General features: G+C 46.2%; 2 non-coding genes across 2 annotated transcripts; both read right to left on the bottom strand.

Annotated features, from left to right (window-relative positions):
* Window positions 1-13,288: 13,288 nt before the first annotated feature.
* LOC143888994 (U2 spliceosomal RNA) lies at window positions 13,289-13,486 on the bottom strand. The gene has a single exon (XR_013254624.1). It is a non-coding gene; the product is annotated as a U2 spliceosomal RNA (small nuclear RNA).
* A 2,466-nt stretch (window positions 13,487-15,952) lies between these two features.
* Window positions 15,953-16,112, bottom strand: LOC143889154 (U1 spliceosomal RNA). The gene has a single exon (XR_013254771.1). It is a non-coding gene; the product is annotated as a U1 spliceosomal RNA (small nuclear RNA).
* Window positions 16,113-23,202: the final 7,090 nt, after the last annotated feature.

Below are 23,202 nucleotides of genomic sequence, written 5' to 3'. Positions count from 1 at the left end.
GCCTAAAAATCACCATAGCTTTGATAGGGTACAAATACGGTATCATCCCCAGATGTCGCCACGTGTCATCATCCCCAGATGTCGCCACGTGTCGCCCATGCACAGATAAAGCAGATCATCATGAAAGAAGGTGTGGGAAAATGGCAAGACCATACGGTCACGACACGTGTCGTTTCCCCGCCATCCAACCCTCATCATCACAATATGGAAGGAAAGCAACCGGAAAAGCACGCGCGCCGGCGAAGCAGGGAAACAGCCCAATCTCACAAAAGATAGTTCTCTTTCCATAATGATGAAAAGGTCCGCCCGCCTCCCTTTAAAAGGGGAGGAAGAAAAGAACAAAGGGATCGGCCAAATCCCGAGAAAAGTCCCCCCCCCCCATCCTCAGCTCCACGAAAGTCACCGGAAAAAGAGGCGAGGCAACAACAGAGGAGATTAGGGACTTGATCCCACTCTCCCTGCTAATCCCCTCCGACCCACTCACCCCCACCCAGAAAAGAACCCGCGTTCTGGTCCTGGTAACCCTGATCAAACCCCTTCCTCTTCTCGCTGTCCTTTATATTGATTGGTCGAAGGATCTGACTTGGTGTGGACCCCGATCCAAGACGGGGCGGGGGGACGTGCCCCCACGCGAGTCTCAGGATCATCCACGTGAAGGAGAGCTCCGCCAAGGAACTCTCGAAAGAGTGCCCCTCACAGCATGAGCGGCGATGTGAAGTGAGATACCTCTCGATTCGGGGACTAGCCCGGATTCGAGACGCACCTTAAACAAAGAAAGAGTCGCCATCCAAGGAAGTAGGCCCTGGATCCCATGCTGTGCTCTGTCGCAACAGATAACCAGAGATATATAAAAGGTCCGTGCCTGATGACGAATGGGGAAGGGGTTAGGCGCCCCCAATTCGCCCAAGTGCGAGCACCTGGTCTCTTATGCCATTTATTATTAATTTTGAAGAATTTTGGGCGAAAATCACGCGAAATGGGAACGAAGATCTCCGAGATAACGTCTATCTAATCATGCATGTCTCGGAGATGAATAAGAAGCACAAAAAAGAAACGAAAGATGTCACCTAAGAATAGCTAGATTATGAGTGCCATGCCTAATTGGTGTCTAAGTTCTGGTGGGCACACACATGCATGCTACATCTAAAGGTATAGGATCTGTACATGAAAGTAAGAAAACATAGCAAAACACACAACACAACACGACTCCACACGACAAACTCTAAACTCTAATGCGATAATTGACTCGGACCAAGATGGCCATCCATCTTAGCTGCACTACGTATCCCGGCCTCGGGAAGAATCAGAGCCAACGTAGTTCGGCGACCTATGCTAAACTACAATGCCTAACCTTCTAGGACTGCTATCCTAGACTCGATCAACTAGACCTGACTAGTTTTTAAAGCTTCTTGCGCCATTACTTAAGTTCGAGTGAATGGTAATTTTTAGGACTCACTATATGCCCTAACTAATGCAAGTGGACCCTACACCCTATGTGTGACTAGGTTGTGCGTCCTAAGGAAAACCATGGGCTCTCTAAGCGCGTTCTAGTCTAGCCATCGGCTCAACTAAGGGTCTAACCGACCACGACCTGAGGCCTCCTAACTCTAGGGACACTCACACGACCAGACATGACAAATCCACAAGATCAGGACAGACTCCTAACTCTAAGACACCCCAAAAGTCTAGGACTGACTCCTAACTCTATGGGAAGATCTTTTGAAGCCGATTTGCAAGGTCATTTTGAAGAAATTTTGTAGTTTTGGAAGGTTTTGAAGTTGTTGAAATTGTGAAAGTTGTGAGAAATATTTACAAAGATGGTGTGTGAAAATAGTGTAAAAAGAAAGGGTGTAAAAAGATGATGTAAATAGTGTAAAAAAGAAATGGTGTAAAAAGATGATGAAAATAGTGTAAAAAGAAAGGGTGAAAGGGTGCAAAAATGGTGTAAAAAGAGTGTGTAAAAAAAATGGTGACTGCACTCAGGATGCCAGCAGCACGCCTGAGCTGCCTACGTACCCCTCAGCTAGGGATCAAGCCATCCGTAGTTCGGAACAGATTTCCTAACTACTCCTAATGACTCGAGTTTTTGGGATTTTTGATTTTTCAGATGTTTTTGATTTTTCGACACAAGAGGACACAACTCTATCATCATAAGGGGAGGACAGACTCCTGATATCCCGCAAAGGTTGGACAGCATCCTATGCTTTGCGGGGGGAATGAACAGAATAACAACTCTGCAAGGGTTGGACAGCATCCTATACCTTGCAGGAGCGGATGAAAATCACATGACTTGATGAGGGGATGGACAGAATCCTAACCCCTATGATGATAGGACAGACCCTTAAAAGACTGAAGGACTGACTCCTATGTTGAAGACTGACTCTGAAAGATGGAAGGACGGAATCCTAAATTTTATGAAGGGATAGGACAGAATCCTAAACTCTACAGGGGTAGGACAGACACCTAAACCCTAGGATGGTAAAACTGACTCCTAAACTCTCTAGGACTGACTCTAAAGAGGAAGAAATCCCTTAACCTGCGAAGACTCTAAGGCAGGAAGGGAAGGGGTTGGCTCAAGAAGCATTCCGTCATAGCCTGGATCTATGAAAAGATTTTTTTAACGCCGACCATAATGCCAAACACCAATGGCTATCTGGGATTCCAACCAAGATGTCGACAGCAAGAGAAGCTCTAATAGTATTCAAGCACTTAGGATATAGCGTGGCCCAATCTTTTGTGCTCCAAGTAGCCAGATCATGCAATTGGGTGCTCTTAGGGGTGTAAACGAGCCGAGCCGAGCCGAGCTTGGCCAGGCTCGGCTCGGCTCGTTAAGCTAAAATGTTAGGCTCGGGCTCGGCTCGGGCTCGAACCAGGCTCGGCTCGGCTCGGCTCGGCCAGGCTCGGCTAGGCTCGCGAGCCGCTCGCGAGCCTTATCGAGCTTGGCTGGTTGGCTATTTTAAAAAGAAAAAGATGTCTCGCAAAGGCCGCTAGCAAAAAGAAAAAAGTGGTTGGGTTATTTTAAAAAGAAAAAGGTGTCTCCGAAAGTTCGCTAGCAAAACGAAAAAGAAAAAAAGTAATCATTACTGAAAAAGTAAAATAGCTAAAGTTTTAAATGAAAAATTACGAATAAAAGTTGGCAAGTTATGACAATTAGCAAAAAAATACGAACAAAAGTTTGCAAGTTATTACAATTACGAAAAAAGTAGAAAAAAGTCATGATTATGCGCTGTCACAGATGTTTCCTACTGTTTCCTACTACTGTTTACTACTACTGTATTATATTTATTACGGAAAAAAATTACTATATATTTTTATACGAGCCTTAACGAGCCGAGCCGAGCCGAGCCTGGCCTAAATCGGGCTCGGCTCGTTAAGCTTAACGAGCCTGGCAAGCCGGCTCGGCTCGGCTCGTTAAGGATTCGAGCCGAGCTCGAGCGAGCTTCCGAGCCCGAGCCAAAATTGACACCCCTAGGTGCTCTTGCTTATGTTCTGCCGAGTAGGCTCTTTTGGTATGTAATTGGAGAACAGAACAACAGTTAATAACATGGAAAAAATGGAGGAGGCTTTGAGATGCGAATCTCATCAAAGTATAAAAGAATTTCAAATACAGGAACTTTTCACCAGTAGTGTATCCAAATCTTGGCCAACACAATGGGGTTATTTAGGAAACTAAGAAAAGGTCATGGAGGCAATTCAATATTTTGACAAATTGATGGTGGGCCTCAACTAAAAGCAAATTCTCAGAATTAGTTGACCTTTCACTTGACAAAAGATTATACCTCCTCGGTATATGCTTTCCACCAAACATGAAGCAATAGGGACCCCAATACTTATGGAGATATCCTACAGCCAACACTGATTTTCCAGATAATGTCACGGACAGGGATTCAATTTGTACTAGTTTCAATTGCAAGAAAAATGACTTGTGTAAAACATGAATGGAGGTCCAACAATTGGTTTCCAGCACTAACAAGAACTGACCCAAATAACCATGAATTGCACAAGCGAAAATCTCTACCACAACACATATTAGCCATAACCATTATAATTAACTAGAACATGACTGTTGATATTAATCCCCTAAAGAAATAGAGAAGGATTTATATGATAATCATAAATTGAAGGATGGGAAAGAAAGATTACCTGAACTTTGAGGCAAGGAGATGCAAGATTCCCCTAGTGTTGACCTTCAACGGAATTGCGATGGGTGATAGCAGATCGGCGGCCGAAATTGACGGGGGGATGATTACGAATTGAAATATCTATCTCTCCTTCCCTCTATCTCTGCAAGTCTCACCTCTCCCTCCTCTTTTTCTCTTACAAAAACAGGGACCTTCTGCCTTTTTTTTCTTTTTTCTAGAATGAGATGGGGTGGGAAGAAGAAGAAGTTGGAGGAGGAAGAAATAAAAAAATAAAAAAGGGTTCAACAAAGATGGGGACTCGATGGAGGAGATAGGGAAAGTGGATGAGAAGGGGGTTTGATGTGGAGGAGGAGAATGGAGGTGCGATCGGAATTGGGGTCGATCGGGGCTCCGGTGGGCGAAAATGGTGGCTCGCCGGATTTACAGAGGTGGAGGTAGGTGGGATAGGCTTGCCGGATTCCGGCAAGCTTGCCGGAGAGGGAAGTAGGTTCGGTGGATATGGGTTCGAGCTAATGGGGTTTTGAGGGGAAACGGCAGAGATGGTGCTGGATTTTTGTTTTTTTGTTTTTTTTAGGTGGATTTGACTCAAAAATGGGTTTTGGGTAGAGATGGGGGTGGAGAGGGGTTTGGAGGTGAAAATAGGGGGGATAGAATGGGGGAGGTGGCGGCTCGGATTCCGGTGGGTTGCTGGCCGGAGATGGGGTCGGAGGTGTAGTTGCAGAGGATGGGTTTTGAAGAAAAGGGTGGTGGCTAGTGGAGGTGGTCGAATCTGGATGGGTTTCGGTGAAGGGTTCGAAGTGGGTTTGGGTTAGAGGTGAAGGTGGCTAGCAATGGTGGTGTGGGTGGCTGCAATGGTGGAGAAAATGGCCGGTGATGATGGGTGAAAGAGAGGCTTGCCGACGGCGAGGGAGGTGGTTTGGCCGGAGAAATGGTGGAATGGAATCGGAGATTGGGTGGGAAGATTTGGGTTTAATGGTGGAGGCTGAGGTGTGGTGGGCGGTTTTAATGGAGGAGATTCAGATGATGGTCGGAAGTTGCAGAGAGGATGGACGGTTGCTGGGGTCGCCAAAAATGGAGGTGATGGTCTCGAATTCGCCGGATCCCATGGCCGTGGGCTCACCGGATTTGGTGGAAGAAGATGATAGCCGTGGTGAAGGTGGAGAAGATAGGGTTTCGAGAATGGGTTTGGTAGAATGGGTGCCGGATTCCGGCGGGGTTTGCCGGGGAAGAAGATGATGGTGATGAAATGGTTGGGGGTTTTGAAGGTGGGTGGCCGAGAAAATGGCTTGGATTCCGGTGGGTTGCCGGAATGGGTTTTGATGAAAAGTGGTAGAGGTGGCTGTAGAGGTTTGGGTGGGGATGGTGGCCGTGGATGGTGGCTGGTGGAGGTGGAGAGAAGAAGGAGAAGAGGAAGAAAGCAAGGTGGAGGGGAATCGGCTTGCCGGAATCCGGCAAGCCTGCCGGAGAAGAAGATGAAATTTTTTTGTTGTTTTTTTTTTTTTTTTTGTGTTGTTTTGGGTTTTGCTGGCCGATGGTGGCTAGGTGTTTGTAGAGGTTTGGGGTGGGGATGGTGGAGGCAGTGGTGGTGGCGGTGGGTTTCTCCCCTCTTCTTTTTTTTTTTCTTTTTTTCTTCTGCTGGTTTTTTTCTCCCTCCCTGGTTTTTTCTTCTGTTTTCTCCTCTGTGCGAGAGATCAGAGGGAGACTCATCATGAGTCATCATGAGGGGAGAAAAATGAGAGTTTTTTGTCCCCCTCATGTCCCCCCCATTTCGTCCCCATTTTCTCATTTTTTTGTAAAAAAAATAAAAAACAATCATCACAAATGGCATCGGATGCCATTCACGTCTGTTTTAAATTGAAAGAAAATGATTAAAAGAAATTTGAATATAAGCGGATCCCACACAAGCGGGCCCCACACAAACGGGTCCCACACAAGCGGGTCCCATATCAGCGGGCCCCACGCAAGCGGGTCCCACACAAGCGGGCCCCACACAAGCGGGTCCCACATTCTCCTTTGCTCTAATTAATTCCATTTATTTTCCGCCTGACCTCGGGATTTCATTCGAATACGCGGGTTTAGGGCCCTGTCAAAATGGGGTGTCTACAGATGCCCCTCTTTGGCAGAGTGTGCTTGTCGCACGAAAGCCAAAGCCGAGCAGACAACACATTTTGACTGGCCCAAGATTTCGAACGGGAGTGATGCAAGGGGGTGACGAGATGGATCGACGAGACAGATTCTCGTCGAGAGGGAATGATAAGATGGATTGACGCGACGAGACAGATTCTCATCGAGAGGGAATGATAAGATGGATTGACGAGACAGAATCTCGAAAAGAAAACTGAGATGGATTCTCAAGGGGGAGTGAGACAGACTCTCGCAAATTGCGGAATGGAATGATTAGACAGCATCTAATTAAGCCACTCAGGGATTTGGAGATTGTAAAGCGGAATGATTAGACAGCATCTTGATCATTCCTGAATTGGGATCTGGGACAAGCGAAATGATTAGACAGCATCTTGATCATTCCTGAATTGGGATCTGAGAAGACAGCATCTTAACAGATGAACACAGCGGAATGATTAGACAGCATCATGATCAAACCTGAATTGGGATCTGAGAAGACAGCATCTTGACAGATGAACATAGCGGAATGATTAGACAGCATCATGATCAAACCTAAATCGGGATATGGGACAAGCGAAATGATTAGACAGCATCTTGATCATTCCTGAATTGGGATCTGAGAAGACAGCATCTTAACAGATGAACACGTGCGGAATGATTAGACAGTATCATGATCAAACCTGAATCGGGATCTGAAAAGACAGCATCTTGACAGACGAACACAGCGGAATGATTAGACAGCATCATGATCAAACCTGAATTGGGATCTGAGAAGACAGCATCTTGACAGATGAACACGGTGGAATGATTAGACAGCATCATGATCAAACCTGAATCGGGATCTGAGAAGACAGCATCTTGACAGACGAACATAGCGAAATGATTAGACAGCATCATGATCATTCCTAAATTTGGATCTGAGAAGACAGCATCTTGACAGATGAACACAGCGGAATGATTAGACAGCATCATGATCAAACCTGAAATTGGGATCTGAGAAGACAGCATCTTGACAGATGAACATAGCGGAATGATTAGACAGCATCATGATCAAACCGAAATTGGGATCTGAGAAGACAGCATCTTGACAGATGAACATAGCGGAATGACTAGACAGCATCATGATCATTCCTAAATTGGGATCTGAGAAGACAGCATCTTGACAGATGAACAACGCGGAATGGGTGCTCTCAGGGAGACTTTGGTTGGGTGCTCTCAGGGAGACTTTAGTGAGATGCTCTCAGGGAGACTTTGGTGAGGCGCTCTCAGGGAGACTTTGGTTAGGCGCTCTCAGGGAGACTTTGGTTAGGTGCTCTCGGGGAGACTTTAGTTGGATGCTCTCAGGGAGACTTTGGTGGGTGCTCTCAGGGAGACTTTGGTGGGTGCTCTCAGGGAGACTTTGGTGAGGGTGCTCTCAGGGAGACTTTGGTTGGGTGCTCTCAGGGAGACTTTGGTGAGGTGCTCTCAGGGAGACTTTAGTTGGATGCTCTCAGGGAGACTTTGGTGGGTGCTCTCAGGGAGACTTTAGTGAGGTGCTCTCAGGGAGACTTTGGTTGGATGCTCTCAGGGAGACTTTGGTTGGGTGCTCTCAGGGAGACTTACACGGATGGGATGCCTCAGGGGTCTTACACAGAAGGGATGCCTCAGGGGTCTTACACAGAAGGGATGCCTCAGGGGTCTTACACGGATGATGCCTCAGGGGTCTTACACAGAAGGGATGCCTCAGGGGTCTTACACAGAAGGGATGCCTCAGGGGTCTTACACAGAAGGGATGCCTCAGGGGTCTTACACAGATGGGATGCCTCAGGGGTCTTACACGGATGGGATGCCTCAGGGGTCTTACACGGATGATGGATATTTCTCTTGATTTTGATTGATTGATTTATTGATTCAGATTGATTCCTTTGAAAATTGCTTGGTCTCTTGCCGAGAAAATGGGAGTGCGAGTTCTTTGCTGAGGACCAGACTCACATGATCTGCTGAGGTTCTGAGTATTGATCATTTCTTCTGAGAGAACTGAATTCTGCTGGAGATTGAAGGCTGCGTGAGCAAATTCTAGACTTCGCTAGGGAAACTGATTTTCTTGGAGAATTGACTCTTCTGAAGAGTGGAATCAACTGAGGAATTTAGAGGTTTGGCTTGAGATGTGCTCGTACCCCTCTTATCTTAACTTGCTGGAGGCCTTATTACTGATTGCCTTTGTGCTTGACATCTTTTATGACACAAGTCATAAAAGATGCCCCTAGTATATTGTGTTTCCATGACAGGAGTTTTAAGGAGGCAGGACAATGATGGTTGAAGAAAAGATGCTTCGTTTCATGAAGGCTTGAGGTTGCACAGTTTTTTTGTATGGAGAGAGTAGGACAATCACCATGATGGCTGGGTCTGAGAATCCCTTCTTTCGCATTGCTCACTTTTGGAGGCTTAAGGTCTCTAGTAAGTTTGAACAAGATGTCTCTCGCCCCTTCTGATACCTAAACCAGGATTTACTCTGAATTTTTTTTTTGCATTTTGGAGGACACAGTCCCATTCTTCCAGCACCCGACAGTTTGGACTTTGCAAGGAAAGGGAACACAAATATGAAGGAGGAACAGATTTCCAATGACTCAATCAAAGAAGACTCTTATTGCTTTAAGGACTCGACTCGCTTTCGACTTACTCTTGGATCTGATGTGTTATTTTTCAAGGGTATGGCTTAGCCACTCTTAGAGTATTTTGAAGACCGTGTCCAGAGGCACTACTCTCCTTTTTCGGTGTTTATGTCATGGTTATTATCCCTTTCGGATTGCTCGGTTTCAATGCCCCCAGTTTAGAGGAATGTTAAAGTAAGCTTGCTGGCACTACTTGGACTCCGAGATTTTACCCTGGTTGAAGACTGTTTCTCCATCTCAATGATTCGCTTTTTGTTGGAAGTCATTGCCATTGACCAGATTGCCTTTTCAGGTTTTCAATCTGACGGACCGCTTGCCCTAACTTTTGCCTGGTTCGCCCTTTCGGGTTTTCAATCCAGCGGGCTTGATACCCTAATTTTTGCCTAAGCTGACTTTTCAGTTGTCAACTTAGCGGGTGAATGACCCTAAATTTTGCCTAGACCGCCCTCTCGGGTTTTCAGCCTAGCGGGTCTTCAGACTCCGTCATTTTTTTTTTCTTGACTTTGAACCTCTGCTTGTTCACCAGAAGGACTTTCTAGGTGGGCTTGTGTTCAAATGGATTGGATATTTCTTTTGGATTTCAAAGTTTCGACTGAACCTTAATCGGCCAGGTTGCCTAAAGTACCCCAAAAATGGAGGATCAGGTCCGCGTAGTTCGCTGGGGTTTGGAACATAATGATTTGGCTTTAAGCTCAAAAGTTGAAAGGGAATAATTTGATTTTTATTCCAAAGGTTGACCGAACCTGAATTGATCAGGTTGCCTACGTACCCTGTAGAAAGGGATCAGGTCAGACGTAGTTCGGACGAACTACCCCTGGTTTGTGGGTGCTTGAAAATAATGTTTGATTTTGTTGAGGCTCGAAGGTGTTTGCAAAAGGATTTTTTTTTTAAACTTGGGATTTTGGCATTTAAGGCTCAGGTGTCCAAAGATGGCCTTCTGGTGTTTTGGCATACAAGCTTCTTGAATGGCTAAGGTTCAATGGCTTTGAACTTTTTCTCTTTCTCTTTTTTTTTTTGAGGAGTCTGGCGGCATTTCCTGGCAAGACTTCATCTGCACTGTGCAAGCTAGACTAATTGAATTCCCACTTTTTCTTTGGGATCCCGCACTGATATTCGGGATTCTACGACTCTGGGTCTTCTCTGAATGCTGAAGATTTTGAAATCTTTCAATCTATTTATCAGCTCTGCTTCCTGCGATTCTGACGTTCTGAGGAGTTAACATGGGGCATGCTCCCTTCTTCTTTCGTCTCTGGATTCTATCCTTTTTTCTTTGTTCATTCTCTTCTTTTTCACTTGAAATGCGGGAATGCCCTTACTCTTTGATTACTTTGACTTGAAATTCCATCAGAACGTATAGCCCAAGTATTCTTTTTGGGGTTCATGTTCTATGCTCATGACTTTGTTGTCCGAAAGTCTTCTCTCAATTTTTTATTAACTTCACTTGATGTCTGGTATTCTTCGTTTGACATTTTTGCTTTTTCGACCTGATGTCTGAAGCTGAGGGTGACTCACGTTGAACAGTGTCAAGACACGCTTCCGGTTTATCCTCATAGGACCAAGCAACAATTATTTGAACCATCTAAATAGGTTTATCGATTCGTTGCGCTCTTCGGGAGATTTTGCCAATCCTTATTTCCCGAGTTTCGGATTTGGATACCACTATCCACGGTATCGATTTCATCTTGGAGTGGCTTTGCTCGACGCTCTTCCCCTCGTTTGATCAGCTTTCAAAACTCGAGGAGAATTTCATCGGCATCCTCGTCTGAGGAGGGTGTCTTAATTTGTTTATTAACATTAGATCCAAGAGTGACCATATACAAGAATACTGACGACACTGGAATCAAATGCTCGTTGCATTGAATGTTTGAAGTATATACAATGGTTTTTGACACGCCACGATAGGCTCTCCATCAAATTCAACAAAAGATTAGACATTGGCTCACAATGAGAGAGACCAATAAACACAACATACTTAGAATTGATATTGACATGGTTAGACTTACCAACTTTGACAGGAAGGTTGGTATACACACTTCAAAACAAATTTCAAAGATGGGACACTTCATCGGAGGCAACGGATTGGCGCTGAAAGTTCAAGGGCAACGTGCCTTCATTAATGATGATAATGATTGGAGAGAGCAATCCTGGAGTTAGAATCTCAGAAGGGAGGGCCTCTCAAGTTTCTGTTGACCCAACTCAAATTGTTCTTTAGCACCTGACAATGGCAAAGCTTTCTCTGGTATGATGTTTTCAAAGAGTTCAAGCTCTGACATTTTTCTTTTTCCTTCTCAATCATTTCCAGCCCAGAGGTGGTACAGGTAAAGGTAGTGAGATCTATGAAGGGTTGAAAGGGTAGAGTGGTTCCCATGGTGGGTGAAAGAGGTGCAACACGGTTATGTGCAGGGTTCTCAGAAGCATTTGAGTTCAAGAAGAATGAGGGGATCCCTGTCTATTAGGTCATGGATGTCATCACCATCTCTCTCATTTCTCTCAAGACGAGACTTTCAGCATACTCAGCCATCTGGGCAATGTGAGAGGAAAAAGGTATAGCGGGCTAGACCAAGCGAGTTTAGAGATGAAAGCTTTTTTGGGGTTGATGGTAGACTTTCAGCTTGCTTATTCCTTGTGCGTTTAGTTTCACATGCTCAGCTGTAGATATTTACTGCTTTTCTGCTTATCATATCTGCCATTACTTGCTTAGCTGTAGCTGTGCATGCGGATGTTATTGCTTTCCTAGATGTGATGGGTTATGAGTAGATGCGGTGAGATAGGATTTGCATGTTTATTTTCTTTTGCCCATCCCCGGGTCATGCATGCTTAGATAGACGTTTTCTCGGGGATACTCGTTCCCATTTCACATGATTTTAGCCCATAACTCTTCAAAATTAATTAAAAATGGCATAAGAGACCAGGTGCTTGCACTTGGGCGAATTGGGGGTGCTTAATACCTTCCACATTCGTCATCAGGCACGGACTTTTGTATCTTTGGTTATCCGTTGCAACAGAGTATTTCATGGGATCCAGGGCCTACTTCCTTGGATGGCGACTCTTCTTTGTTATAGGTACATCTTGGTTCCGGGCTGGTCCTTGAATCGAGAGGTATCTCATTCATATCGCCACCCATGCTGTAAGTGGCATCATTTCGAGAGTTCCTTAGTAGAGCTCTCCTTCACATTGTGGAGATCTTAGAGGACCGGCGGGGGATCTCGTGTCCCTCGCCCGCCCGTCCTAGGGATCGGGGTCCACAGAGAGTAGCCACGCAACCCACATAGGCTAAGATTTTGTCTTATTCATTTTATTAACATGGGGACAAAGGTGGTTGCTCTCAGATTCATTTAATTGATCAATAGTCCCTAGCAGATCCCTAATTCCCAATCCCACTTGCCAAAAAGTATTGTACGTGCCACACCATAGGAAGATCCAAACCGTTCATTTGATGGGCACACCAAACTACCATAGGCATAGGATGATCCAAACCTTCCACTTGATGGGCACATTGTAGGATAATCCAAACTGTCCATTTGATGGGCCACAACGTAAATAGGTTGTGGCCCAAAAATCATTTCCATAGGATAATCCCAACCCTCTGATCTATAAAGGAATTGCATATTATGGTACCTTCTATATATCGGAGGGTTGCAATCATCCTATGGAAATGATTTTTGGGCCGTGATCTATTTACGTTGTGGCCCATCAAATGGACGATTTGGATGATCTATGGTGTGGCCTGTAAAGTACTTTTAAATTGTAGCTTATCAAATGGACGGTTTGGATCATCCTATGGTGTAGCCCATACGTTACTTTTTGAAAAATAATGGATTATACGAGCGCACACCATATAAAATCTCATCACTCATCAGAGAGATGTTACCTTTATTTGGGGGAGGGAGATTTTCAAAGAATTTAATGTTGCCTTGCAGTGATGGTTCGATGGAGAGATTTTAGGGATTTCTAAGGGTAATATACTAATATAATGATGGACAATGCCCAATAGATTATGGGTAAAAGAAAACATAAAAAACTATTTCAGGGACAAAACTGTACTGATGGAAATTATGAAAATTTTAGGGGAATCTTGTAGATATGTGTTGATCCAAGATGTTTCAAGTAGTTTTCCCCAAAAAAAAAAAAAAAAAAAAACGCTTAAAAAATACAAGAAAAAAAAGGCATTAATACAGAGCGGAGCCAACTCCATCCCCGCACCCGGGAATATTTTAAATCCCCTCCCCAGGCAAAGCGTATCCCCACTTTTCCGGAATCACAGAGAACATATTTTCGTGCTATTTATGCAAGGTCGACCTTCTAACTATCATTCTTCATTTATCCCTGCCCCTGAAGTAATAAATAAATAAAGTTTTGTATTATGTTTGGGAGGGGTGCGCCAGGCCCGTGCAATAGTGCAACGCATGGGCGACGCTTAAGAGCCCCCAATAGCAAGCTACTGGTGGTGGACCCTACCCCAAAAAAAATTAGATTAATATCATGTGACCCGATGGGCCACGTATCAGATATTAAACTGATAAGAACAGATACTACACTTGATCTTAGCCAAAAGGCCGAGAAAGGTATGCTTTAGATCGTTACATCCCGCCTGTTCTATAGTCACCTTCTCTTACTACATTTCTTCTTGTTTTCCGATGTGGGACTAAACACCTAACAGTGTGGAATGGGCTTTATTTCACACCGGCACACATGTGATGAGTTGGCCTGTTGTCGTATAGATATAGAAAACACTGTACAAACCTAAATGGAAATTGATGCTATTAGGCTCACACTTAAGTGACATTTTTTGGGCTCATGTGTGCCATGTGGATGTGATCCTATTCAGATGCCATCAGGATCACCTTGATTGGATGATCCTATGCCCATGATTAATTAAGCCTCAATTGATATTTTATTTTTGTAATCTTTTATCCCCATGTGTTCTTCCATGGGAGCCAAAAATTGGGATCTCCATCCTTTCTTCGAACAGCGAGTTCTCCATCCAATTGTTGTTCATCACCTAAATCAATATTTGCAGCTCAATGTGGGGGTCTTAATTTTACAAGTTAACTACTTAGATTATAACTATTGCGCTTTGAAGTTATTTATCAAACTTGGGTACACGGAGAACACACAGCGATGGAGCGGATGCTGGTGAATGCCCATGAAGTGACCCATATCTTGTTCTCAAGTAAAAAAGATGCCTTGCCCTTGAGATTATTGGAAACAAAATTTGTTTGTGGAGCGTTCCTGTTCGAACTACTAAAGAGACTTTTTTTTAAAAACAATGCATTCTATCGCAAAATGCATTTTCTTGCAAAAAAAAAGATTAAAGTATGCTTCAAGTTACTCTAAGGGCATATTTGACAACCGCGGAAATAAAATTCGCACAATATTTGTTTACTCAAGGTGACAAAAGGTAGAGAGGACTAGTGAGAGAGATTTGAGAGAACCGTGAGTGAGGAGAGTCCATGATTGGGTTGGTAAACAGAAAAAAAATCTCTGTTTAAAATATGATTTTTGTTTTCCCTTTTCTACCTCAAGCCATTGCTCTTCTTACTCACCATGTCTCTAAATCTCTATCCCCCACTCCTTTGCCCTGCTCTTTACATTAGGGTCTTCTCAGTTGCTTCACTTGACTGGAAAAGGAAATCAAAATAACGTTGCAAATGGAAAGGAAATAGAAAGGAAACTGTCTAAGATGGGTGTTTAGTTGTTAGGAAATCGTAGCGAAAAATTAGAAAAAATTGATTGGTGAAACACCAGATAACACAAGCAACCCGCTCTGAAAAAACCAAAAACCCTCATTGAAAAAACTGAAATAGTGTCAATTCCTCAGAAAAAATAATGGAGGAAAAATAATAATAAGGAAACACAAGCAACCCTCTCTAAAAAAAAATAATAAACTCTAATGAAACCAAAAACCCTATTTTCAAATTGCGTCCATTCCTAAGAAAAACCCAAAAAGCAGAAATTCCAAGAGTCGATTTACACCCAAAATATAGGGTTAAACAAAAAGAAGAAGAAATAGAGATGGAGGAGAGAGAGAGAGAGAGAGAGAGTATTTCTTAGTAATTGTAGGGAACCAGTCAATAGATAGAGGAGGCTCTACGGAACCAGTCTTCAAACGAGCATTAAGGGAGGAGGAGAGATGTGAGAGCGAGAGGCAAGACCTCGATAATGAGATAATATTAAAAAAACTCGGCTTTCTGTCGTTGAGCAATGAAATCTCCAACTAGGGAATACAATTGCCACGTCAGTCGACAAAGATTCCACATTGGCGAACTTATAAAATTGAAAATTTCCAGAGGCTGACAGGACTTACGTTAGACACGGTTTGATAGAAAAATAAAAGTTGTTTCCACCCCATTTCCAGGCAAAGACAGCAAGTGAACAGAGGAGAACAATTCATGTGCAATAGCACTTACAAATTACAAGACAACAAGTGGCATAACAGCCCACAATCGTCCAGCCATGTGTGTATGCAGTAGACATATGGTTTGACTCCAAGATGTTCATGTGCAACACCACTTTGCCCATTGCCTTGCTGCCAAGTGTGCAAACATGTGCCAAAACGGCCCTACTGTTGCCTTCCTTGATTTCAAACATAGACACCAAGTCCGAGCATGCCTTTGCCCAAATTTGAACTCTTTGTAACCGTTCCGTCCATGTGCAAACACACCCTTGTGCTGGCCAGTTGTCTCGTGCGCATTGGCTGTTGCTCGCCAATGCCACTGATTGGCGCCAACTCCTTTGCGCATTGTGCATTGCCGCCAACGTCTAAACCCGCCAATTTGCGCTGGTTTGCACACCAGTGCCCCCCCAATGCCAGCATTTGCACACCAGTGCCCGCAAATCCCTTGGCCCTTGCGTGCCATATGCCTTGTGCACACCCTCTTAGCCATGCCCAGCCCATGGCCTTAGCTTGTGTGCTGCCTCAAACCCGCTCGACAAATGAGTTTGGAATCGTTCAATATTGGCAGGGTTTAGATTGATCCAATATCAACACACTCTGATTGGATGATTTAGAACAAAAGCTTCAATTTATAATGGCAGGGGCCGCGCGAACGCGTACCCCCTCTATCACAAATTATGACGTCCACTCTCCCACTTGGGGAGATGGTAAGACAACTCCCCTCCAAAGTGCAATGGAGGCAGCTGCCCTAGGCAATCGGCCTTCTTGATTACCGATAGACCCCGTCCAGGTAAGTATGCTCTACATTTCTGCTTTCCTTTGTTTTATACATGCCCGTTTCACTCTCCTTTAACTCCACATCCGATGTGGGACTATGTTCACAAGTCTTTTTTATTATTCCACGCCCAACCCATTCCAAATAAATGCTGACATATGTAGCTTGGCACTTGTAGTTGCTAGAAAACATCATACTAGTGGGGCCATCACATGATCTGGACCATTCATTTGGTAGGCCCTATGAAATTGTAACAAAAAATAACCCCACCCCACTACAGATCACTATGGAGATGTTGATGGGGTCCACCATAGATTGTCAAGGAATATCAACACTGATTGGATGATTAAAGCCGTCCATTTCGAGATCATTGCATTGAATATAGATCTGTTGGGCTTTTTTTTTCATTTTAACGATCCATGTGCGGGCCATTGATCAAGCGCCTAGTATCACTCAGTTGAGGAATGTTTCCGCACAGTGACAGTGGGTCCCATCTAGAACAAAAACACAACCCCAACCCATCAGAATTTTGCTTAAAGAGACCAAAACTGAATTATCCAGGCCAAAATTGATGCCTTATGCTAATTATACAGAACTGGGATTCAGCAACTTCTGGAAATTCGAATTCCAATATACTGTTGCATCCATCCCATATAAAAAGATTTACCTAAGGCCACCCATAAGCCCTAAACCAAATTTGACCCTGACCTGCCTTTCATCCTGCTCAAAAGAGAACAAGACATTAAAGAGTTTACCATGGTTTCAAATTTCAGTTTCGGCATGCGTTTCGGGCCTCACCAAAACCGAAATCTCGGACGAAATCCAACGAAATCAAATAAAGTAATATTTTATATCGTACAAAATTTTGGCCAAAATTACCGACATTTCAAGAAAATATTAAATAATGAATAAAATCCAGATTTTTTTGTGATATTCCTTACATATCGGACTGAATTTTCAAATTTTTGATCAAAATAAAGTAACGTTTCGGGTACTACGGATTTCGTGTCCGCTGTCCACCGAAACCCGAAATTTCGGATTTCGGTCAAAATTTAAAACCATGGAGGTTACTGCAATAGATTTTGGGCAGTGATATCCCCATCACTACAATAGATTTTGGGCAGTGATACCCCTCACCCCCACCCACGCACCCTCTTCTAGGATAAAATCCTCCCTTGTACACCCATATTTTTCAAAATGAACTGTACGGCCCACACCATCGGATGATCCAAGCCGTCCATTTGATGGGCCACAACGTAAATAGGTTGCGCCACAAAATATCATTTCCATAGGATGATCCTTGCCCTCCGATCTAAAGAGAAACTGCATATTATGGAAACCTCTATAGATCGGAGGGTTGCGATCATCCTATGGAAATGATTTTGGGGGCACAACCTATTTACGTTGTGGCACATCAAATGGACGGCTTGGATCGCCCCACCCAACAATTACGCTACTCACTCTGCCCCAACTCCAAGAGAGACGTGCCCCTAGGATTGTGCTACAATTGTGGCGAAAGATTTTCTCCGGGACACAGGTGCGAGAGACCCAAAAGCTCCATTTGATGGAGGGTTCCTAAGCAGAAGAAGTGGATGAGAAAGAAACTCGGAATGTTGATGCTAACCTAGAGGACCATGTTCTTCAAAGGGAAGGGGAATGATGTGTACGTGTTAGATAAGTAATGTAGATGAGTGTTGTTTTTTCATGTCTAATAAAGGAGTCGTCTGTTGGTTGGGTGTATCTTCGTAGAGAGTGAGTTCGTTTGAGGTAAGTATGTGACTAGAAGTAAGAGTTGAAGAAGTCTTATATATAATGATTGTTGGAGTGGTGTTAGGTGTTTTATTATGAGAATATTTCGGTTTAGTTGAATGGAGTCATGTCATGTGGCGAAGTCCATTGTATTTATCATTCAATGAAATGACATGAGATCTGAATCTGAGTTTTGACATGAGGATTGGGTTTTCCCTTGAAGCAAGCCTAAAAATCACCATAGCTTTGATAGGGTACAAATACGGTATCATCCCCAGATGTCGCCACGTGTCGCCCATGCACAGATAAAGCAGATCATCATGAAAGAAGGTGTGGGAAAATGGCAAGACCATACGGTCACGACACGTGTCGTTTCCCCGCCATCCAACCCTCATCATCACAATATGGAAGGAAAGCAACCGGAAAAGCACGCGCGCCGGCGAAGCAGGGAAACAGCCCAATCTCACAAAAGATAGTTCTCTTTCCATAATGATGAAAAGGTCCGCCCGCCTCCCTTTAAAAGGGGAGGAAGAAAAGAACAAAGGGATCCGCCAAATCCCGAGAAAAGTCCCCCCCCCCCCATCCTCAGCTCCACGAAAGTCACCGGAAAAAGAGGCGAGGCAACAACAGAGGAGATTAGGGACTTGATCCCACTCTCCCTGCTAATCCCCTCCGACCCACTCACCCCCACCCAGAAAAGAACCCGCGTTCTGGTCCTGGTAACCCTGATCAAACCCCTTCCTCTTCTCGCTGTCCTTTATATTGATTGGTCGAAGGATCTGACTTGGGTGTCGAAGTGGTCGTCCGGGACCCACCCTGGACCCCCTGACCCCCTTTGTTTGTGATTGCAGACCCCGCGGAGGCCCTCTACTGACCGCACGATCGCAGACCCAGATTCAGACGCCATCATATTGGCGCCATCCGTGGGACCCCGTCGAGTACTGAACGCCTTATGGCGACGAGAAACCACACCCAACAGCAAGAAATAGGGGAAATGACCCGAAGCTAGGTTCAACGTGCACGAACCAGCACCTCAACCTCCCAAGAACCCAACTCACCGCCCTCGGGCCGACCCCAGCCCTCTTCTAGCACGCCACAAATGGTCCCCACCATGGAGATGATCAACGAATTTCGCCGAGAACTACTCCAACGGTTGCCTCCTCCGGCCTCGGAGAGGCCCCCAATAACGCAGGACCAGATAGAGGCCTATGACGAAGGCAACGAGGAACAACCAGCGGAATGCCATCCCCGGTGAAAGCGAACACCGACTCGCCGGACGCCGTCCCCATCAGCAAATAGCCCTCTGCCCCCCCGCAACTAGGGGACACCAACGAGACAGCGGGAGGCAGGCTACAAACAGCCGCGCTCCCCCTGTCCAAGCTACCCGCCTCCAGGAACCGCCCCTGGCTCGGGCGGAAGAAGTGGCCACCTCAGCACCACCGCCCGGCGTGGACCCGATAGCTGACCTACAGAGACAGATCCGGGAGGTAAAGCTAGAAATGAAAAAACCCTACGCCTACGGCATCCTCGATGAATGGGAAAGGGAGACGACATCCCCATTCACCTCGGAGGTCTTAAGAACCCCAGCAGAAGCAGGCATAGATCTCTCCCGCTTCGATCTGTACGATGGAAGCACAGACCCCCTCGAGTTCCTCCAAACCTTCAAAAGGGTAATGACGCTCCGAGGCGCGTCGGACGGATTCATGTGTAGAGCATTCGCGTCCCTACTAAGGAAAACCGCCAACGACTGGTACATGAGATTGGAGCCCGACTCCATCGCATCCTTCCATGAATTTGGGAGGAAGTTCAGCGCAAGATTCGCCAACAACCGCCTCCGCCATGATCCAGCGGATGCCCTCTTAGCCCTCCGGCAAGGAAGAAACAAGACCCTGAGGGACTTCATGTTGAAATTCAACGCCGAATTAGCCCAACTTTCTAACATGGACGTCCAAATCGCAGTCGCCACACTAAAGCATGCCACCACCGATCCGAATCTCAAGCTGCACCTCACCCTCAAGCCACCACGGGACCTACAGGAACTTGAATCCAAGGCTGATAAGTTCGTACGAGCAGAAGAAGCCTGCGCTCGAGAGCAGAATCAGCCCGGCCTCGATGACAGGAAAAACGACGGCCGAAGGCCCATAAGGCCACGTGCCGACGAGAGGCAGGCGGGCAGAAACCCCGTCCCCATCTTCGAGAGACTGGGAACCGCCCCGCTAAAGTTCCCCCTCTCCCACGTTCTACTGGCCATCAGGGATCAGGGTCTCCTGACCCCCCCAAGAGAATGGCCATAGACCCAAGGAAGAGGTCCGCCCGGAAATTCTGCGAATTCCACGGGGACCACGGCCACGAAACTGACCATTGCTTCCACCTCCGCCTCCAACTGGAAAAGTTAGCCGAAGAAGGACACCTAAATCAATATCTCAGGAGCCCTGACGAAAGCTCGCGCGAGGTCCAGCGTCCCTCCAACGAGCCCAGAGGTAGGCATCGGTCACCCAATGGACGCCGGTCCAACAACCGTCGCCGATCTACAAGCCGACATCGATCCCCTAGCAGGCATCGCTCAAGGAGCAGACGCCGATCCCGAAGCAGATTCGACGCGCACCGCCACCAGCGCCCTCGGAAAGAGGAGCCCCCCGAGCAACCGCAGGCCCGCGAATAGCTGCCCACCATTTTTGGGGAAAATCAATATCATCACGGGCGGGCCAGCGGCGGGAGGCCCGACAACCGCCAGCCGGCGGGCATACGCGGAACGAATATTCTCCATGGAATTGCCTTCCAAAAAGGCCCGAACGGATCCACCCCTCCAAGACCAGATCATCACTTTTTCCAACGAAGACCTCGACGGGCTGCAAGTCCCGCACGACGACGCACTGGTCATCAGACTGGTCGTCGCCAACTTCGATATAGAAAAATTCCTGGTGGGCACAGGAAGTTCCGTCAACGTGCTACACCTCGAGACTTTCGAAGAAATGAAACTGGGCAGAGAAAGGCTGGGACCAGCGGAATACTCTATCTACGGTTTCTCCGGCGCGTCCGTACGGGTCGACGGCAAGATCGACTTACCCGTAACCTTCGGGACATACCCCCTCCAAAAAACCATCATGACCACCTTCCTGGTCGTAGATATACCATTCACTTACAGCGCCATCATTGGACGCCCTGCTCTAAGAGATTTGGGAGCAGTAGTCTCCACCCCCCACCTCAAGATGAAATTCCCCACTCCAACCGGGGTAGGGGAGGTCCGGGGACAACAGATGATAGCACGCCAGTGCTACGCCGCAAGCCTGAGAGGAACCAACGCCCCGGCCGAAAATTTCACGATCGATAGCGAAGATCCCCGGCAGCGGGCCCGCACAATCAAAGGAGAGCCCGCCGAGGAGCTAGACTCCATCCCAACAAATGCACAAAAAAAAAACAGCATAAATGGACACGGCACCAATTCATAAAGATCATCCATTCACATCCTCCTGACCCACAGGCCTACAAAAAAGAAAGGGAAATAAGAAAACACGGCACAGGGCACGCAGGCCTCAGAAATCCTCGACAAAGAAAGGGGTAGGCACGTAGAAAAACAAGGAAACCCAAAGCTTAATCGGAGAACGACTCCTCTCCCGAAGGGTTCCCCTCCTCCTCCCAAGAGGTCTCCAGCAGGGGGTCCACCTCATATTCCAACAGCTGCTCGTTGAGAAGGTGAACCTTTTTCTGTAAAACCTCGTTCTCCCGCTTCAAGGCCTCGATCTCCTTGCCCATCTTCAAAACACGGCCGCGCAGCTCCATTCCCCGATGATAGACTCGAGAGAAAAACGACCACTCCGTGGCAACGCGAGATCGAGACGATCTGTCCGCCCTAGGCAAGGAAGAAAGGTGAAGGGGGGGGAAGCCCGATGAAGGACCTGGGCCCCTCCTAGCCTTCTTCCGACAACCCACGAGATCCTCCCCCGGATCGGAGGACAAGTCAGGGTCACTCGACGACTCCTGGAGGAAACATGCCTTCACCCTAACTCGTGAAGAAGAACCAGACATGTTGCTGAAGAAGATACGAAAAGAGCCCCTACTGAGAAGGAGAGAAGAGGAAAGACGAAGAGCCACACAAAAAAAAGGCGTCAGGGTCATTCCTTAAAGGAAATCCTGGCGCCTCGAGACAACGCGACCCCCCTAACGACGCCGCCACTTCCCGGGGACAGCCGCCGGATAAAACGGCACGCCTCCTCGTACCCCGGAGCCCTCGTAAATATCCTCATCATGACTTCGCTCGAACAAAACGTTACTCCCTTGGCCCATTCAAATGGACCAAAGGAGTAAGGGGGAGTTATGATAGGGTACAAATACGGTATCACCCCCAGATGTTGCCACGTGTCGCCCATGCACAGATAAAGCAAATCATCATGAAAGAAGGTGTGGGAAAATGGCAAGACCATACGGTCGCGACACGTGTCGTTTCCCCGCCATCCAACCCTCATTATCACAATATGGAAGGAAAGCAACCGGAAAAGCACGCGCGCCGGCGAAGCAGGGAAACGGCCCAATCTCACAAAAGATAGTTCTCTTTCCATAATGATGAAAAGGTCCGCCCGCCTCCCTTTAAAAGGGGAGGAAGAAAAGAACAAAGGGATCCGCCAAATCCCGAGAAAAGTTCCCCCCCCCCATCCTCAGCTCCACGAAAGTCACCAGAAAAAGAGGCGAGGCAACAACAGAGGAGATTAGGGACTTGATCCCACTCTCCCTGCTAATCCCCTCCGACCCACTCACCCCCACCCTGAAAAGAACCCGCGTTCTGGTCCTGGTAACCCTGATCAAACCCCTTCATCTTCTCGCTGTCCTTTATATTGATTGGTCGAAGGATCTGACTTGGGTGTCGAAGTGGTCGTCCGGGACCCACCCCGGACCCCCTGACCCCCTTTGTTTGTGATTGCAGACCCCGCGGAGGCCCTCTACCGACCGCATGATCGCAGACCCAGATTCAGACGCCATCAAGCTTCGAATTGGAGAAAGCACGTATTAAGGTGATTGAGATGATTATTGTAAACCGTTGTAAGTGATAATCATTTGCCTCCAAAGTAAAATTTTTTACAAAAAAATTTAAAATAAACAAAACATCTAATGTGAAAGAGGAAAGTGTTCCTGCGCTGCAGCGCAGGGAGCTTCCCTGTGCTTTAGTGGCTTATAAAGCCTCCCATTGGTTCATAAAGCCTCAATATAAAAACAGCCAATAAACTAAGAATAACCAATAAGCTATATATTCATTGGAAAAAAAAAAAAAAAACCAAACGAACCAATCAGAGATTTGTGAAAGTAAAAATGAATTGTCCCACCAAAATTGATGCCTTGTGCTAATCAATAGAAGTAGTATTCAACAACTTC

This window comes from Tasmannia lanceolata, unplaced genomic scaffold (genome assembly GCF_043159265.1).
Source record: "Tasmannia lanceolata isolate RefF3 unplaced genomic scaffold, GAP_Taslan_0.1 ptg000012l, whole genome shotgun sequence".
In the NCBI taxonomy this organism is placed as follows: Eukaryota; Viridiplantae; Streptophyta; class Magnoliopsida; order Canellales; family Winteraceae; genus Tasmannia; species Tasmannia lanceolata.
This window is presented reverse-complemented; position numbering and strand designations above follow the sequence as displayed.